The sequence below is a fragment of the Spinacia oleracea genome, chromosome 2, assembly GCF_020520425.1.
Source record: "Spinacia oleracea cultivar Varoflay chromosome 2, BTI_SOV_V1, whole genome shotgun sequence".
NCBI lineage: Eukaryota > Viridiplantae > Streptophyta > Magnoliopsida > Caryophyllales > Amaranthaceae > Spinacia > Spinacia oleracea.
Genome location: NC_079488.1, coordinates 80,346,080 through 80,358,455, shown reverse-complemented (window position 1 = coordinate 80,358,455; position 12,376 = coordinate 80,346,080).

Here is a 12,376-nt window from a genome sequence, read left to right as displayed (position 1 = left end):
TCGTTGATTTAATGACGGAATTTCCTGTTGCGAACCCGTCATAAAAAGGGGTCGTCGTTAATGGAAAATCTCGTTGTTAACCCATCGTAACCATTTGCAACGGTTGTTCCCGTCTTTGTTTGATAAAAGGTTTTTGCCACGGCATTTTTAGTCCGTCGTAATTAAATTATCGTTAAAAATACAAATTTTTGTAGTGTTACAAATATGATAAATGAGTCACATTGAGTTGAATTCGAATTGTTCAAGTTTAGTTCATACATATCGTATTCGTGTTTCCCTTAATAACTTGATATTGGGTTCAAAACTTCAAATGGGATTTTTTGTCGAGTCACGCAGCCCTAACTTTCAGCCCGTTTCTTAACACTTGTGCACAGTGCACTCCCCCTACATTTCAAGATGAGGGAATATTATGTACCATCTTATCTCATACGAAGTATGATATCTAAGGAATGGTAACGTGTGATGAGTATTCCCTATTGAGTGGTTAAAGTTTCAGAAAAATTATATAAACCAAAGGGAGAGAAGACAGGTGAATACAAGTAGGTGATACTCCCTCCGTCCCGGAATACTTGACATGTTTTTCTTATCGGGCCGTCCCTTAATACTTGACCTGTTTCTAAAAATGGAAATATTCTAACAATATTATATTATTTCTCACTCCACCCCTATTAACCCACCTACCCCCTACTCCATACAAAAAATAATTAAAAATTCAACCCCTACTCTCTCCCAACCCCACCCCTTCACACATTTCCCACTAACTACATTAAAATAATACCCCACTATCAACTACTACCTATTAAATTAAATAAGTCAATTCAAGTCCCTTAAACTCTGTGCCGGTCAAACCGGGTCGAGTATTCCGGGACGGAGGGAGTAAGACAACTGAAAATATATGAACCAAAATTTGCATATGTAAAAACTTTTGGAAATTGGAACAGTACATACAATACATCAAAAGAATTTTTCTTGTGTATCGCACGTCCGTGTACGCGAAAATTGCCCGCATTTTTTACGTGAAATGACGGTTATAACCTTATAAAACTCTACCCTGTAATAATAGTATTAATACTACTACTACAACAACAATAACAACAACAACAACAACATAATAGTAATAATATAACAACAACAACAACAACAACAACAACAATAATAATAATAATAATAATAATAGGAAGACTTTTCAATGGCTACACTAAAATGGTAGCCACCATAATACATTAAATCTCTACCCTTCATTATTGTTGACTCATTTAAGCCATTGATCTTGATGACTTTTTATGACTTAAAAAAAGTGTTTTTTTTATTATAAAAAAAAAACCTCCCCGTTATACTCCCACGTTCTTTTTTTTTTTTTTTTTTTGATATTTTTTCTGTTAATTACTTTTCTTGCTCCTGGAAATTACCGGCTACTCTACTCATCCTTTACCAAAAACTATCAACGAATGCTTCATAAATCTATTTTCACTTTTCTCCATCTAACACAAAATCAAAATTTAACAACTCAGATTATTCAAGGAAATCGAATAGATGACGATTCTACCCAAATTTGAAGAACATCCAGTACGAAACCAAGTTTCAGAAATTTTGTTCAACGAAACCACCCAAATATGAAGATCCCAAATCGTTAATTTCACAACAATAAAATCAATTTTGAATACAACAGTTCCAGAAATTTTGGTTCATTGCTCACGTCGTGGATGATAGGCATAGGAAAGTGGAGTATTTTTAATGTATTTATTTTTATTGAAAAACTAATTTTAATTAATAATAAAATACTTTAAAGTCAGCATAATTAACGGTTTAGATTGGTCAATTTTATTTTAATGGTTAAGATTTAATATATTATGGTGGCTACCATTTTATTGTAGCTATTGCAAAATCTTCCATAATAATAATAATAATAATAATAATGCAAATTTGCCAAAAAGGACATTTTATAACTCAAATTTAGCGAGAAAGGAACTTTTTTTTTTTTTTTTTTTTGTGAAAACACATCTTAAAGTAATTTTTTTTGCGAGAAAGGACCTAAGGGAAGTTTCTGTCATTGACTGAGCTTTTCCGGCCATTGACTGAGCTTTTCCGGCCATTGAGTTGCACTTGAGCAGCATGTGTGGCTTACGTTGGCTAAATACATTGATTTTCCCGAGTCTTGAATTTTCAAACTTGATTTTATTTGGGTTTTTTTCAACTTTAGGTTTTAAAGCTTAGAATTTTGGAGGAAAATTGGGTGTGATTAGCAAAATAAAGTCACACGTGCTTCTCACGTGCAAGTCAATGGCCGAAAAAGCTCAGTCAATGCCGGAAATTTACTTTTGGTTAGCTTTCGCAAAAAAAAAAAATTACATTAAGGTGTGATTTCACAAAAAATAAATTATAAAAGGTCCTTTCTCGCAAAAAAATTTACATTAAGGTGTGATTTCCACCCCTAGTCTACGTTACTTTTATTTTTATTTTTTTTATAGCACAAAATCAATAAGAATCAAACTATTGTTAGGTTATGAATAATACAATAATAAAATTCATGCGGAAAAACCATAAACCCAGAATCCAAATTAATTGCCACATAGTCAATTAACATAATTTAGATTACATACAATGTGATGCATGCCTTCCCTAGCTGCTCCAGAACCGAACAAGAACAAGTCTTTAGAGCCCCAAACGTTGCCCCTCCGTAGAAAGTCCACATCACGTTCGTATCCGCCTTAGGTTTAACCAACTAGGATAACCTTAAGTAAAATCCTAGTTTGTTGAATCTAAGGCGGATCCGAACGTGCTGTGGAATTTCTACGAAGGGGCAACATTTGGGGCTCTAAAGACTTGTTCTTGTTCGGTTCCGGAGCAGCTGTATATGGAAGGCACGCTTCACATTTTATGTCACCTAAATTATGCTAATTGACTATGTGACAATTAATTTGGATTCTGGCTTTATGGTTTTTCCGCATGAAACCTAACAGTGGTCTCACGAGCCTCTAATTAATTCTATAATCAATCATAGTTAACATGGATTAAATTTTATAAAATTGCAAAGAATTAGAGGGGTGATTAATTTCGTGGATGTAATTGATTGCAAATTTGTGCGATTATTTGATTATATGTTCGCAGGATTTTTCGGCAGTTTTGTCAATAATGGTCGAAATCTTATATTTTTATAGTCAATTTCGCATGTAACACTACAAGAATTTGTATCTTTAACGACAACCTAATTACGACGGGTCAAAAATCCCGTCGCAAAAGCATTTTGCGACGGGGCTAACAACCAAACAACGACGGGAATAATCGTCGCAAATGTCTTTTACGACGGGTTTACGACAAATTTACGACGGGATTTCTATTAACGACGGCCCCCTTTTATGACGGGTTCGCGACAGGAAATCCCGTCGTTAATCAACGATTATTGGCCTTTCGCGACGGGATTTCCCGTCGTTAATAGTACCATTTCTTGTAGTGTAAACAACGTTTTAAAATTTTGACAAAAATCATCGATTTGATGCCGAACCCAGAATTCCCAAATTCGAAGCCTAACTATGACTTTTCGGAGGTTTTAGTTTTTCGAATGCAAAATTTGTAATTTTTATGATGTTAAATTAAATATTTGCGAATCCTTTATGTAAATCTTGAATCTATGATTGACCTACTGTATATGTTTAAAAAATTTAAGGTCTAATCTTGTTAATTATACAACCTAATTTGTAATTATAATTAATTCGTTGAATTTTAAATAATTTAGAATTTGTTTTGAATTTCATAATTAATTGATAATTTAATTAGGATCCTATGATTAAAAACCACCATAAAATTTGTTAAAATTGAAAAAATTTAAAATTTTATGACCTATATTTTAATCCCTAAGAATATATGTAATCGGAAATTAATTTGAATAATAAATTTTCGATTTTCGGCTAAATTTAGTGAAAATTAATATGATTATTAATTTGTCATTAAATTTAAATATAAAAGTTATTAATTTTATAAATCGGTCACAAATCATGCACGCACGAAACAATGGAAGCTAAGTGTTACCCTTAAGGGGTGTTGCATAGTGCGGGCATGCGACGACGAGCAAGGGAGCTAGTCGCCCATGCGATACGAAGCAGCAAGCAAGCACAAATTGCGCGTGGGGGCACGGGCTTGTGTGGTGCGTGCTGTGCGGGTGATCGAGCAAGGCGACGATGCGTCGTAGCGCAAGGCAAGAGGCAAGGCAGCAACACAACGAGCAACGGAGCTCGCGTGCCGCCGCGCCTAACCCCCTGCCCAGCGCACAACAGTAAGCACAACAAGGGCTGCTGCGTTGCTTGCTGTGGTGCATCACTTGGCCAACAACAAAGCAGGCCATGGGCGCTGCGGCGTGGCTTGCTTGGGCGAGGTCTGGGCTTTAGCCTACGGCCTTGCCTTGGCACGTTGGTGTTAGGTTATGATACATATGACATTTACATAGATCATGCGGAAACAACCATTAACCCAGGAAACATATTATTTACACATAATCATATAGCATAATTAGATGCATACTCTTTGTTGCGTGCCCTCCCTAGCTGCGCCGAACCGAACAAGAACAAGTCTTTTAGGACTCCAAGTGTCGTCCCTCCGTAGAAAGTCCACAGCACGTCCGGATCCGCCTTAAGATTGACCAACTAGAATCGCCCTTAAGGTACTCAGAAAATTCGGCACTTTTGGGGCAAGATGGGTGTTTGAATTTTCTCTCAAAAACTCACTTTTGAATACTTTGAAACTTGTGTATAAATTATGACCCCTAGGCCTTTATTTATAGAGTTATGGAAAAGGAATCGTAATCCTAGTAGGATGCGAATTAATTGGAATTAGAATTCTACATGAATTCTACTTAATCAATTTATCCAATAGGAATAGACATTTAATCATACACTGACTCTTGCAGATTCAGGAATCTCGCATGAGCTCAAACTCACACACACACGGCAGCCACAAGGACTGCCCATGCGTGCGAGCTGCAGCCCACGCAGCAAGGCCCACGCATCCGTTGCCTTGGCGCGCGCTGGGCTTGTGGCGTGCGTGCTTGCTGGGCGACGGCCTGGCTTCGTGCTGGGCCTTCGTCCGGCAGGCCTCGTCCGATGCTAATTCGTACGATACGCTTCCGATTAAATTTCCATTTCCGGAATCTATTTCCGATACGAACAATATTTAATATTTCCGATTCCGGAATTAATTTCCGTTTCGAACAAATATTTAATATTTCCGTTTCCGGAATTATTTTCCGATTCCGGCAATATTTCCGATTCTGACAATATTTCCGTTTCCGGCAATATTTCCGATTCTGGTAATATTTCCATTTCCAATAATATTTTCCGATACGTACCATGTTTCCGTTTCCGGCAACATCTACGACTTGGATAATATTCATATTTCCGATACGATCCATATTTCCGTTTCCGGCAATATCATCGTTTCCGGAGTATTCATTTCTTGCCTGTGACGATCTTAGCTCCCACTGAAACCAAGATCCGTCGGTTCCGAATATTCATAGATGGAGTATTTAATGCCATTAAATACTTGATCCGTTTACGTACTATTTGTGTGACCCTACGGGTTCAGTCAAGAGTAAGCTGTGGATTAATATCATTAATTCCACTTGAACTGAAGCGGCCTCTAGCTAGGCATTCAGCTCACTTGATCTCACTGAATTATTAACTTGTTAATTAATACTGAACCGCATTTATTAGACTTAACATAGAATGCATACTTGGACCAAGGGCATTATTTCCTTCAGTCTCCCACTTGTCCTTAGGGACAAGTGTGCATTTCCTAATTCCTTTGTCGCTCGATGCTTGCTCTTGAACATAAGGTAAGAGTTGTCATCCTTATTATGTCCAGAGGTGTTCCTCGGTTTCAGAGTTCAACTGATCAAATAAACAGATAATCATAGCCTATGATTCATCCGAGCACGGCCATGCATTTCACAGTTTCTAGCTCTCCGAGTGGCCTTGTACAACTTTTAAGCATCTCATCCCGATTTATGGGAGGACAATCCCAATCTTGCGATCTTGAGATTAGACTTCGTTTGATAGGTGATTACCTGAGCGTTGCCTTTATAGCCTCCTTTTACGGTGCGACGGTTGGTCAACGTCAAAGCAACCAGTTCTCAAACAAGTAATCTCAAATCACTCAGGTATTGAGGATTTAGTGTCTAATAATTTAATGAAATTTACTTATGACAGACTTTCATCTCTTACAGTAAAGTTTCATAGGTCTTGTCCGATACTAGTCTTCCCAAAGTAAGTATCTATGCAAATGATTATGACATTGCCATGTCCACATAGTTCAAGAAACAGAACTACTAGTCATCTTGCATTCTAATCGTCTAACGTTTTCTATGCGTCCAATTTTATAGAAAACTCCGAATAGGGACCATTTTCAACCTTTGACTTTCAAGTTCACTTGATAGACATTTCTTAGTCACAGGACTGGTCCTGACAGTCTATCTTGAATATATCGTCAAATTTGAAGGGACTCATCATTTAATACTAAACCAAGATTAAATGGAATATGAAAATACATTTCATATATGATAAATGTTCAACCCCAATGTTTTATAACCATGGGCCTCAAACCCATCTTCTAAAACAATTCATGGAATTCAAAGCTATGCTTGATTTCCAGTGCTACAACGTGAGTGTTGCTTCTCACTTGTTGCATAGGTTTAGTTATCATGCTTTGCCAATCTTAATATCCTTTTCATCGAATGTTCTTCGAGATATGATGATAAGATCTTTTCGAGTTTGTTTATTATGTGATCTAGTCTTTCTTACTTCGATGGTGGTTTTACTCATTTTTCAATGAAGAACCATCAAGTTAGCAGACGTTTTTCTTGCTTCAAGAGTGGTTCTACGCATTTTTCAATGAGGAACCATCAAGCCAGCAGATAGGTGATCTACCCAAGTTCAGTGAAGAACTTTAAACAACCCTGTTTTATTGCTTCTTAGGCAATAATTACTTTTACTTCAACTGCATAGGTTGCTAGTGATGCTTTGTTTGGATTTACCTATCCAAGCAGTTCATAGATATGTGGAAGACTCTCCAACTATATCTTAGAACATAGAAATTAATATTTTAATTTCCCACGCAACAACTCATGGTCTCCAATCCATGTTGCCATTTCAAAACACGATGCTCTATAGCTCGTCCTTATCAATGGTTAACTCCAAAGGGTCTTGCTTGATCCTTTGCCAGTGTTTATGCGTGTAGCATCAATATTTAGCGTATCTTTATTTCCTTGAATCAAGAACTATTCCTATGTACCTTTTCAAGTACCATAAGTATTCTTGGTCTCAATCTAGTTGATCTTCACTTAGATCAATAGAGATTGGTATATGTTCGTCATGCCTAAAGTCATACGATACGTTTTTGGCGATCCTCATATTATATCATACATGATAAATTCTTTTTCAGAATAATTCCCAATTGAATTCTATTCATGTAATTTTAGCTCATTCAATTTCAGCAGATACTGAATCCAGCTAAATTCTTTGACATATAATATAGGTTTAAGAATCTCATTTAGACTCTTTGATGTTTAACTTAGTAAATGCTTATACATAGTTCAAACATCCTTTACTTAGATTTATTCACATGGGTCGAATATCTCCAATGGAGACTTTCGTGTTTGATTTAGTAAATGTCGTTACTTAATCCAAAACAATATCATAAGAACTTTGTAAATAGATCTTAATACCCAGTATGTACTAAGTTTCGCCATGGTCCATCATTGATGAATAATTTCAAATCTAAGTCATTAGCATTTGAATGTTATTTCACAATAGAGAGATATGTGTGTAATACACATAGGACCAATTAAGTTTTAAGTACTCCCACTAAACTTCTTATATATCTATAAGAATCATGTATATTTTATGAAACTAAAATACTTATTAGCTTCACTAAAATACATTTCTAATTCCCTAATTGCTTGCTTAAATCTGTACTTTAGATTTTATAAGCTAGCTTTCTCTTTCAAGCATTTATTTGGATCCACAAATCCTATGACATACCATGTACATAGTTTATTCCAACATTTGATTGAGGAATACGTTTTGTCATCCAATTGCTATATGTACCAATATGCAATCATTGCTTGAATTATAGATTTGAGCATTACGATTATGCATGAGGTTTCAACACAATTTACACCATGAATTTGCTTGTAACCTTTAGCAACTAATCTAGCTTTGTGTGTGAACACAATTCCATGTTTGATGGTTTTTATCCTTAAAACAAACTTGCAACCAATAGGTGTGAACCCATTCTTGCAAACCAACAAAATTTCAATTTTGTCATCAAAACATTGAGTATGTTTTATGGCCTCTAACCATTTAAAACATTTGAGTCTATATATGGCCTCTAACCATTTTAGGGAATCTAGGTTTCGTCATAGCTTTCTTACAAGTCACAAACTCATTAATCTACATGATAATAGTTTGACTGCAAGTTGTAGGTTTCTTCATTATTTAATAGAAGAATCTCATAGTTTCATTGACCTGATCTCTATGTTTCTTTACTATCTAATAGAAGAATCTCATAGTTTCAGTGACTTGAATTCTATGCCTACTTGGGTATAGAACATCAAACAATAGAATATCAATAGCCACTTGAAAGTCCTTTGAATATTCTGTTCTCCTTGAAGCACTTGTAAAGTCTTCTAAGAGATGTCTATTCTTTAAAGCCACTTCTAAAGCCCTTAAAGAATAAGTTCGGATTTTCTGAAGCACTTCGAAAAGCCTCCGGGATGTCCGTTTATGTTTGTTGTTCGCCTCGAAAACTTTCGAGGTCTATTTTCTCCCACTTGTCATTTTGGAAACGAATCTCCAAAAGGACATTATTTCGAGCAAACAAACATTATGTTCTCAAAAATTCGTGGTAGAAACAATACCCTTGTGTCTCATTTGAATAAATCACAATGAAACATATATCTAGACTTGGGCCTTAGTTTGTTGAATAACAAACACTAAGCTCCCACTGAGTTTAGCAACTCTTTAGATATATATAATTGAAAAGATATCCTGAAATTTCTTTTCAATAGCTTTGACGAATTTGGTTTAGTTTGGTGGTAGTTGAGCATTTTGTTTTAGAAATTATAGGAAAAGTCTTTATGATTCATCATTGATCGAATCAAGTACTAATTGACTTCGATCATTCCAACGTAGATATGCCATATCTTATGGAGCTAGATTGTGAAATTACAACACACAATCATTGATGATCATATTTGGTCTCAAGTAATCATCAACATGATCTAACCTAGATCTTTATGATTTCTTGCCGAGTGGATTTTATACTTCTGAATCTTTGAACTAGCCAAACAGATTCAACTTATATCACATTTGAGTAAATAAACCTATATTCACTCAAATCCATGTGAAATAATAAAGTCATAAAACCTTTCTTTAGCTTTGAACTCTATCGTCTAGGCGTTCTAACAATAGTTCATATTCTTTGTTACTTTCAACAAGTAAGACTAGTTTGTCTTAAGTTGATCTAGAAATCAACCAACTTTCAAAAGTCCATCAAAATAGAGCTTATGAATGTTAACTTGTTGATATGGTCTAAGCAATAATGCCAAAGATTTAATGGAACTCAAATCAAGGGTTTGATTTGAACCTAGTAAAGTTCTTTAAAGAGTTGTTTGTTTTAATCAAGCATATTGACTCAACCAGTAATTGACCATTTCATTCAAATAAACAAACAAACAAGCATTGTTTTTGTTCTTCTGAATGTGAGTCTTTCTGTGTTTGAAGCAGAAATTTAGGTATGCTGATTATGGAACAAAATAGCCATTAAGTTCCAGCCTTTGAAAGGTCTTAAAACAAACTAGATGACCCTACAACTAATGTAGCATTGCCATGCTTCATTTCCCACTTGTAGGTCATTAGTGTATCCTAGCTTCCATTGTTTGAGTTATTACCGAAGTAAGAACCTCAAGCGGTATATGATACCAAGGAAGTTTGATTGCTAGGTCACTTCTCTTTAAACTTATAGGTAGAACCGGAATCGTAAATTCCTTTCATTTGTTCCTCGTTTTCCTATTTCTTGTACCCTTTCTTATAGTCTTAAGAATTGAATTCTTTAGTGTTGACTTTTATACTTTGTTAGACATGTCCAATGTCACCAACAAGGTTCTTTACCATTTTAATTTATGTTGAATATTCTGTTTCAACTAGATGATCTTACCAGAAGCTTCTAAAGTTCTCTAAGCATCGATCTATTCGAATGTCTAGGAACTAGACTCATTCGAGAATTAAATGGAAAAAGGATTTTAGGTTGTTAACCATTGGTAAGGCTGAGCGTTTAAACTCAATGCTTTATAATCTCAAAACTACATTGTATTTTGAATTCACAAGCACCAATTGGTTTGCCATTCGATTTTGATATTCGAAAACAACCATAAAAGTCGATATAAGAAACGTACATTTTAAATTGCTCACTTTCTCTCATTTCCGTGAATCGTTCTTGGATTCACTACCAATCGAGGAAATTTACTGTTATCTTTCTAAAAGGATTTATTGCAGTGCAAGATATTTAATTATAAACAATAATTAAAACATACATTGAAGCATGCAAAGTCTAAACATTTATCATGAATAATAACTTGAAATTAAAGCAACCATGCAATTCAAACAAGTTATTAGCATTTTATTCGATTTTATTGTTCCGGCAGGTGTGAATAAAATGATTCCAAGATCCTAAAATCATTGAAGAACTAAGCACAGTTTGTCGACTTAATCCTAGAACATCTTAGGTAAGCAAAAGCCTTTTGCTAATAGTCTAGAAACTATTCTTGGTTGATAGGTACGTCTAAGAACTTATTAGGTAAACCTATCGAATTTGCCACGACATAAAAGGACTCCTTACTTATATCGTTGAGTTTCACCAAAACTAACATGTACTCACAATTATTTGTGTACCTTGCCCCTTTAGGACCAATAAGTAACACCTCGCTGAGCGAAAACTATTACTAGATTGATGTAAAGGATATCCAAGCAAGTGTATATTTTGGCATGGCACCTTTTAACTCAATTTTTAAGTTTGGAACTTAAGGCTCTTACTATGTTGGTTAGATTTTAAGTGAACTAAAATCCTTAATCATGCAACATAATCAAGCTTTTGATCTCATGCATTTTAAGACATATTTAAAACAATAAATAACTTAAAACATGCATAAGATATTTGTGATCTAGTATGGCCCGACTTCATCTTGAAGTCTGACTTCAAAGTCCGTCTTGAAAATCTCCGTGGGAGGCACCATTTTCTTCAAATAGGATAAGTTATAACTAATTACAACTATTTGATGGTACGCAGACCATATTTGAATTGAAAAACAACTTTGGTACTTTAGACCAATTACATTCAAATTAATGGTACGCAGACCATATTTTCTATCCTATTTGGGCCATACTAGTCACTTCATAACCTGCAAAACAGTACATATACAATATATACCATTCACCCATTCATTATCATGAATGGCCCACATAGCTGGTTAGTTAAACACATTATGCATCACGTAAACATTTGCAGCAATTAATCAAGGGCACCAATAATCTACCAATTATTCAGTCCTTATTAATTCTAATCGAGTTGTTTTAACCTTAAGGATTTGTAGACCTAATCAAGAGTTTATGACTAAAAAGTGCTCCCACTCAAACCAATAAATTCATATGCTTTACTAATTTTAAACATAAAATTGTATTTCTAGTCTAACCGGAAACATACAAATTTAATTAAAATTTAAAGCTCATATAAATTTATAATTGAATCCAAAATTTAATTTAATTTCAGTCGCATTTAAATTAATTCATGATTTTAATTTTAGTAAAATAATTAGAATAAATTCCATTTATTATAATTATAATATTCAAAATTAAAATCCAAGAAATTAATTCAAATTATTAATTTTAAAATTAATTAAAATTACGTGAACTGAAATTTTCAAATTAAACATTCAAAACGATCTAATCGAAACGCAAACACCCTACGCGTTGCACGCCCATGGGCCGTACGCACACATCCATTGCTGGCCATGTGCGCGCAGCCCATGCGCTCGTCGCATAGCTGCTGCTGTCCTATCCGCAAGCCTCCGCACAGCGCCCACCGCACGCGAGCTATCGCTCGCAGCGCGCGCGCGTTACCGCGCTCGCTGGTGCGCGAGATCGCTCGCTGGTGCGCGCGAGCCATCGCTCGCTGGGGCGCTGCATCGCTCGCTGGTGCGCGCGAGCCATCGCTCGCTGGCGCGCGAGATCGCTCGCTGCGCGCGCGCGAGCCATCGCTCGCTGGTGCGCGACATCGCTCGCTGGGCGGGCGACGTCGCGCGCTGTGCGCGCGAGTGATGCTGTGCGCAGCGCTC